The sequence below is a fragment of the Callionymus lyra genome, chromosome 15 (assembly GCF_982586985.1).
Source record: "Callionymus lyra chromosome 15, fCalLyr1.hap1.1, whole genome shotgun sequence".
NCBI lineage: Eukaryota > Metazoa > Chordata > Actinopteri > Syngnathiformes > Callionymidae > Callionymus > Callionymus lyra.
Genome location: NC_141832.1, coordinates 2,479,913 through 2,488,500, shown reverse-complemented (window position 1 = coordinate 2,488,500; position 8,588 = coordinate 2,479,913). Strand labels below are relative to the sequence as shown.

Sequence of the window (8,588 nt, the reverse complement as noted above, 5' to 3'; positions counted from 1 at the left end):
TTTCTTACGCTCAAGGTTTTGTTGTTTGTTTAAGTTCATGTTTTTATTTACTCGTTGCTAAGTCTCGTTAGCTTCATGCTAGCTATGCAACATGCTAGCTAGGCTACCGGTCATATGGTTTTCTCGGGAAAGCCCCGACAAAAAAAAAAGCATCTTTAAAGCGTTACGCTCGTTTGTTGGTCAACGATTCCGAACTTTTGAAACCGATGACGTCTACGAACGCGTCTTGAAGGTCACGAAGTCGGCGCAGACTTAATCAAACGGTTAGCGCTAATCCTAGCGCCGCAGACGAGCGACGCTTACCTGTGTCCGATCGAGAAAGTTTCGTGACCACGAAGTCGGAATTTACCGCGAAATACTTTATCTCTGATCTTCGCCACGTAGATTAGGATCGTCGTTGTGACCGAAGCGTACGGATCCACCATGTGGTCTACGCAAACGACCCGGTCTCCGGGGGGGTTGAGACCACAATCTTATAGACACGACAACCTGCACAAATCCTGACCCGCGTCTTAAGTCCCGCCGTCAACAACGGTCGTTCCACCTAAACGGTCCTGACAGTCCCTGCCGGCCCCCAAATCCTCGAGAGGGATTTGACTAAGACAACAACACATGTCGCTCACCTGGCGCCGAGGGTCCGACCGGAGAGACGGGTCTGTACAAAAGAGTTCAAACAAAAAAAAAAGAAAAACAAAAAAAAGAGTCCAAGAAGCAGCACCTTTTTCTAGACCATGGTGCTCTTCTTCTCGCGGAAGTCGGCGTGGGCGGGCTCGTGGTAGGTGGTGATCATGTTGGCGGCGTCCCAGCGGGCCACCGGCGCCGGGGCGCCCTGCATCACCACCAGCCTGATGGGGGACTGCGTGGGCTGGGGGTCCGGGGCGTACTCCTTGGTGGGGTCCTTGCCCCGGCAGTCGTACATGATGCAGGAGATGAGGAAGACCAGCAGCAGGATGACGTAGCTGGCGATGAGGATGCACAGGTTCAGCGTGACCGGGTCGATCTCCTGGTAGTTCTCCAGAAAGCCCATGGCCTCATGCTGGGCCGGCCCCCCGAGGACGCCTGGAACGAGATTGAGACGCGGGTTAGAGCCCGGAGCTAGTCCATCCTCTCTGCGCGGCTCTGGGTGTCGGATGAGCGCCGTTGGATCCGCGGCTCTGAGGTAAAAATACTTTAATCCGCCGCCACTCCTACGACCTCGGATCCCGAGCCCTGGAGCGCCGACAGATTCCGTTATATCATCCAGCAGCAAGTGCTCATTAATTACTGTGTGTGTGTGTGTGTGTGTGTGTGTGTGTGTGTGTGTGTGTGTGTGTGTGTGTGTGTGTGTGTGTGTGTGTGTGTGTGTGTGTGTGTGTGTGTAATCTTAATCTCGATTGTGGCTGGGGATTGACCATCTGCTGCAGGACCTCAGAGCCTCCCGGGAAGAAGACGAAGAGCGTCGGGATCTGGTCCAGGTCCCGGGACAACAAAAAACACCAGATTGATCCAGATGTCGTCACAAATCCCCGATGTAATCCAGGAGGCATCGGAACCGGGATTATCGGTGTAATCTGGGGCTTCGAGGCGCGGCCAGCGGGGGGCGCTGCGGCGGAGGTCAGAGGTCGGACGTGGTCCCGGGGAGGATGGGGTTTTTTTTTTAGAAGCTTCTCGGAACCGACGCGATTACGAGCCGTCGAAGGCGGTCCAGAAAATCCGGTTCTGGAAAAAGGATCATCAGGATTTTTTCAGAACTGAATTTGAATTAAACTCAGTTAAACTAAAGCTTTTACTTTTATTTAATGTTTTTATTGAATCCACTTTAAAACATTGTGACGTCATTTAATTGTTATTAAGTTTTACTTAAAAAAAACTTTGTGATAATAAAGTCATTATTATTTGACGCATAAATCGCCAGATTTAATCTATAAATGCAAAATAAAATCAGAGCAAAACCTTAATTTAATTAAGTTGAATTATTTTCTTAAAATTTGTACAGATGAGTAGAAAAAAAATAAATAAAATGTAAACTATTAAAGTATATCATTGTCATCAGAATATTAAACGAAAGGGAAAAACTTTCAACATTAAACGTTTTAAATGTTGAAAATCTGATTTTCTTTTACAAAAAATTGTTTATTTAAACCTTTTAGTTTTTTATCTGGATAATTAATTATATTATTAGTATATTTAACGGTTGAATTTGTTTTGATTAATATTTTGTTTTAATTCAAAGTTTTGTAAATTTGAAAGAGTCCTTTAAAGAAATAGTTTAATTGAAAAAATCGAATACTTTCAAAAATATTTTTTAACAGAGTTGGTTAAATAATAAATATAATTAAAAATAAGTATAGATAAGAAAAGAAATTGGAATTACATTTTCATTATTTTATTATTTTATAAATGTAATATTTTGTCATTTGTAGTATTTTAAATTCAATATAAAAATGTAGACATAACAGTGATTCCAGACAATACTCACAGAGTACCTTGTGTACTTGGTCAATAAATATTTCAATTAAAAACAACATTAAAATGTACAGACATTTAATTTAATTATTAAAAAATAACAATCAATGCTTAATTTGCATTAAAAACATTTTAAATGAACTAAATATTCTGATGATTTACTTTCTTATTTAATTTAGTCATTTATTTTTGGTCATAGATTACAAGTTGTCATGACGCGCTCCCGCCAGCAGGAGGCGTCGCTGCACGGTCTGAGGACCAGAACCAGAACCAGAACCAGCGAAGACTCTGATCCAGCTGTTGTTGAACGAGTGCGTCACGCGTCTTGATCCCTCGGCGGGAGCAGAACCCCGGGGTCATGACCCCGGAGCCCCACCTGCTGCTGCGAGTCACGAGGAAACACCTGGAGCTGTAGGGCGACGAGACGTCCTCGAGCCAGAGTGAAGACGTGGATCCAGACACGGACGAGATCCTGCTGAACATCCCGAGCTTCTCTCGCTGTCGTGGCATCTCTGTGGCGCCGCGACCTGGACCACGAGTCACATGTGCTGTTGGTTCACGGCTCCACTTTCTCCTCCGGCTGACCTTTGACCTCCAGGGTTACAACTTATTTACGATGCAACTCTGGAGTCTCTGACCTCTGGTTTGTCACTGCGATGACGTCACATGACCCTCCGTCTTTTATTGTATTCACTTGAATTCATTAAATTCCCGTTTCGACCACTGGAGGCGCTGTTTCCGTTTCCTCGCTTTGAACAAACCCGAAATGAAAAAATATATATTTATAAAAAGTTTAATGATCGATTAAAAATAACTTTTCTTCGTTTATAATAATCTCTTAAAATTAATGTTAAAATATTTATTTATTTTTTCAAAAATAAATATCGATTAAAGTTGTTTTAAGCTCTGAAAAAACTTTTAAACTTATTTTATTACTTATTTTATTATTTTATATACTTATTTAACTTTTTAAAAATATTCACAGAAAGTTTTTTAACATTTTCTATAAACCGATAAATGCAAAAATCTTTCGTGTACGTTGGATTTTTATTCATTTATTAAAGTCTACGTAAAATATTTAAATAAAATAAAGAACTTTAAAAGATAAATAATATAATTGATTTATAAATTATATTATAAAGTGAATGAATTAAAAATTCAACATCAATAAAAACTTCTTCATATGAAGTTTAAATGTTGAATAAATGAATATAGAAAATCAAACTTTTACACTCAAAAGACAAACATAAAAAAAGTAAATATCTTTTTCTGAAATATAAGTTTGAAAAATGTTCATATAAATACATTTAAATGGTTTAAAAAGTGAATGAAAATGAACCAAGAAATTACATGGAGTCCACTGTATCCTCTCGTCCTCAGTCATCACTGTATCCTCTCGTCCTCAGTCATCACTGTATCCTCTCGTCCTCAGTCATCACTGTATCCTCTCGTCCTCAGTCATCACTGTATCCTCTCGTCCTCAGTCATCACTGTATCCTCTCGTCCTCAGTCATCACTGTATCCATCACTGTATCATCTCGTCCTCAGTCATCACTGTATCCTCTAGTCCTCAGTCATCACTGTATCCATCACTGTATCCTCTCGTCCTCAGTCATCACATGGATGTTTAGATCGTCTATAAAACCACAATTAAATATTTATCTTCACAAATAATATCAGACATTTCGAATTAAAATTAGGTCGTTATTTTGAAAAATGTTCTTTAATAAATTCCACAAAAATACATTTAAAATGATAAAAAAGTAAAAAATCCCTTTTAATATAAAATTATTTATAAATTATTATAATTGTGACTAAATGCGTGAAAAAGAGACAAAAACCATGATTATGTTGAAGATATTTGACTTTATTTATGTTTGAACGACTTTGTATCTAAAGATGAAAAACCTGTTTATATCGACTCACTTGTTCTGACATGTTCTGACGCGGGTTCTGGATCTGGTTCTGGTTCTGGTTCTGGTTCTGGTTCTGGTTCTGGTTCTGGTCCGGAGGTCAGCGAGGAGCCGCGGTTACACAAGTGCAGGACAGCTGATGGACCCGCTGGGACCGGATCAGGATCACAGGAGCAGGACGGTCCGGTCAGAGGGGAGCGCTGGGGGGTCCGGTCAGAGGGGAGCGCTGGGGGGTCCGGTCAGAGGGGAGCGCTGGGGGGTCCGGAATGAAGCGGCGAGACGTCAGAGACACAGACTCGTTGAAGGAAAAACACATTCCTGCACAAAGAAGGTGTTTTTTCTTCCTCAACTGGCTTGTGTGCGTCAGGGGGGCTTGACTTCTCCACCACAGCAGCTGCTCTCGGCTCCACTTTCAAACCCCGCTGTTTCCTGTGTGACACGTAGGTGGCGCCGTTGAAGTTCCCACTTTTGCTTTTGTGTTTTAAAAAGTGAAGTTGACGAGCAGCGAGTCTCGGCAGGAGGTCGCGGGTCCGAGTCCATGCCATTGTCAGAACCAGAACCAGAACCAGAACCAGCAGGATCATCTGTCGTTTTTGATCTTTTTGATTCATCGGTTCTTCTTCTGTGACAAGACTTCAAAGGCAGCGAACAAGATGGCCGACAGGAAGTGGTTCTGAACTTTAAAAACAATCCAAAAGTCTGTCGGAAACTTTTTATGGAAAAAAGGAAGATTAAAAATGTATTTTCATTTATTTTGAAAGTACTTTGTTGCTTAATAAAGTAATTCTACTTCTAATTATTCTACTCCTTTTACTACTGATACTTGTACTACTTATTCTACTACTACTTGTATTACTTATACTATTAATTCTACTACTACTTATACTTATTCTACTAATTCTACTACTACTTTTATTACTTATACTATTAATTCTACTACTTCTTATACTTGTACTATTCATTCTACTACTACTTATACTTATACTTTTACTACTAATACTTCTTCTACTACTATTCTACTACTACTTATACTACTTATACTACTAATTCTACTTATAATTTTACTACTAATTCTGCTTGTTCTAATTCTACTAATCCCACTACTACTTCCACATACTACTACTTTTACTACTACTGCTACTGCTGCTACTCACGCGAGGAGGAGGAGGACGAGGAGGAGGAGGAGGACGAGGAGGAGGAGGAGGAGGACGAGGAGGAGGACGAGGAGGAGGACGAGGAGGAGGACGAGGAGGAGGAGGAGGACGAGGAGGATGAGGAGGAGGAGGAGGAGGAGGAGGAGGACGAGGAGGAGGAGGAGGACGAGGAGGAGGAGGAGGACGAGGAGGAGGAGGAGGAGGACGAGGAGGAGGACGAGGAGGAGGACGAGGAGGACGAGGAGGAGGACGAGGAGGAGGACGAGGAGGAGGACGAGGAGGACGAGGAGGAGTACGAGGAGGAGGACGAGGAGGAGGACGAGGACGAGGAGGATGAGGAGGAGGAGGAGGAGGACGAGGAGGATGAGGAGGAGGAGGACGAGGAGGAGGACGAGGAGGACGAGGAGGATGAGGAGGAGGAGGAGGAGGAGGAGGAGGAGGAGGAGGAGGACGAGGAGGAGGACGAGGAGGACGAGGAGGAGGAGGAGGAGGAGGACGAGGAGGATGAGGAGGACGAGGAGGATGAGGAGGAGGAGGAGGAGGAGGACGATGAGGAGGAGGAGGACGAGGAGGAGGACGAGGAGGATGAGGAGGAGGAGGAGGAGGACGAGGAGGACGAGGAGGAGGAGGAGGAGGAGGACGAGGAGGAGGACGAGGAGGACGAGGAGGAGGAGGACGAGGAGGACGAGGAGGAGGAGGAGGAGGAGGAGGAGGAGGAGGAGGACGAGGAGGAGGAGGAGGAGGAGGAGGAGGAGGACGAGGAGGACGAGGAGGACGAGTTAGAATAAGTTCAAACAGAGTAAATTATTTAAATCAAAAATATTGTTAATACGTTCATTAAATGACAGTTTTGGAGAAAATAAGGACGATTTAAAAAAATGTATTTATTTATTTTGAAAGTACTTTGTTGCTAAATAAAGTAATTCTACTTTTACTACTAATTCTATTTCAAAATTTTCTACGTATACCTTTCTTATACTACTACTACTTCTACTACTAATTCTATTTATACTTTTACTACTAATTCTACTACTGATTTTAATACTTATACTTGTATTACTAATTCTACTACTACTTTTATTACTTATACTATTCATTCTACTACTAATTCTACTTATACTTTTACTACTAATTGTACTTATACTACTATTCTTCTACTACTACTAATTCTACTGATACTTTTACTACTAATTCTACTTATACTACTATTCTTCTACTACTACTAATTCTACTTATACTTTTACTACTTTTTCTACTTGTACTACTATTCTTCTACTACTACTTATACTTTTTATACTTATAATTCTAATTCTAATTTTACTTCTAATTGTACTTGTACTTGTACTTCTTCTACTCCCACTACTATTACTTCTTCTACTTTTACTACTACTTTTACTTCTACCCCTACTGCTAATTCTACTACTTCTACTTCTTCTACTACCTTCAAGAAAGAAAATGAACAAATCTTTCTAAAAGATCAAAGTAATCTTAAACTAGAGTATGAAAGTATTTAAATCAAAAATACTCCTCAATATGTTGATGAAATGAAAGTATTGAAAGTACTTTGTTGCTCCATAAACTACACATAAACACGTTCAATCAAAAAGTAAAAAAGACACAATAATCAAATGTTTCTCTGGAAAGAAAAGGTCTGAGAAGAGGTTGAACTTTGACCTGCTTCTCACACGAGTGCAGAGGTTTGTGTTGTTGCATCACGAGTGCGTCAGAGCAGTAACACAATCACGGACTCACACGTCTCTACACACATGGATCTCATCACAGCTGCAGCTGCTGGACTCCAGTCCAACCCCGGGTCAGCTGTGACCTCCAGCACCAGCAGGGGGCGCTGTCCGTTGTTATCTCAGCTCTTATGACGGTCAAAAGAGAGCGACACCTACTGGTCACTCAACAATACTCTTTGTTTTACAATATATACAGTTTTAAATATCAAACACATTTAGAAAACAATGTTTTTTCCTGAATATTTTTAGTAGTTTTTTATAGATTTACACTGAAAATTGAAAAACATACTAAAGTAAGTGTTTTTTAAACTGAAAACACAAAAAGTTCTTTTTTCAGAAAAGTTATTGAGAAAATATCCTTGTTTAATCAAGTTTAAGTTTACCTTAAGAAAAAACTTGAACTTTTGTATTCTCTTGTTTAATCAAGTTTAAGTTTACCTTAAGAAGAAACTTGAACTTTTGTATTCTCTTGTTTAATCAAGTTTAAGTTTACCTTAAGAAGAAACTTGAACTTTTGTATTCACTTGTTTAATCAAGTTTAAGTTTACCTTAAGAAGAAACTTGAACTTTTGTATTCTCTTGTTTGATGAAGTTTAAGTTTACCTTAAGAAGAAACTTGAACTTTTGTATTCTCTTGTTTAATCAAGTTTAAGTTTACCTTAAGAAGAAACTTGAACTTTTGTATTCTCTTGTTTAATCAAGTTTAAGTTTACCTTAAGAAGAAACTTGAACTTTTGTATTCTCTTGTTTAATCAAGTTTAAGTTTACCTTAAGAAGAAACTTGAACTTTTGTATTCTCTTGTTTGATGAAGTTTAAGTTTACCTTAAGAAGAAACTTGAACTTTTGTATTCTCTTGTTTGATGAAGTTTAAGTTTACCTTAAGAAGAAACTTGAACTTTTGTATTCTCTTGTTTAATCAAGTTTAAGTTTACCTTAAGAAGAAACTTGAACTTTTGTATTCTCTTGTTTAATCAAGTTTAAGTTTACCTTAAGAAGAAACTTGAACTTTTGTATTCTCTTGTTTGATGAAGTTTAAGTTTACCTTAAGAAGAAACTTGAACTTTTGTATTCTCTTGTTTAATCAAGTTTAAGTTTACCTTAAGAAGAAACTTGAACTTTTGTATTCTCTTGTTTAATCAAGTTTAAGTTTACCTTAAGAAGAAACTTGAACTTTTGTATTCTCTTGTTTAATCAAGTTTAAGTTAAGTTTAACAAAAAACATAAAGATTATTTATTTGAAGGAGTTCAAGTTTATTTTAGGAAAAAAAACAAACATTTTAGTCTCATGTTTTATCAAGTCTGAGTTTAAGAAAATACTTAATTGTTGTTCTTT

General features: G+C 39.3%; 1 pseudogene; it reads right to left on the bottom strand.

Moving 5' to 3' along the window:
- Positions 1 to 333: 333 nt before the first annotated feature.
- On the bottom strand, positions 334 to 1,048 carry LOC148064410 (small integral membrane protein 36 pseudogene; annotated as a pseudogene).
- Positions 1,049 to 8,588: the final 7,540 nt, after the last annotated feature.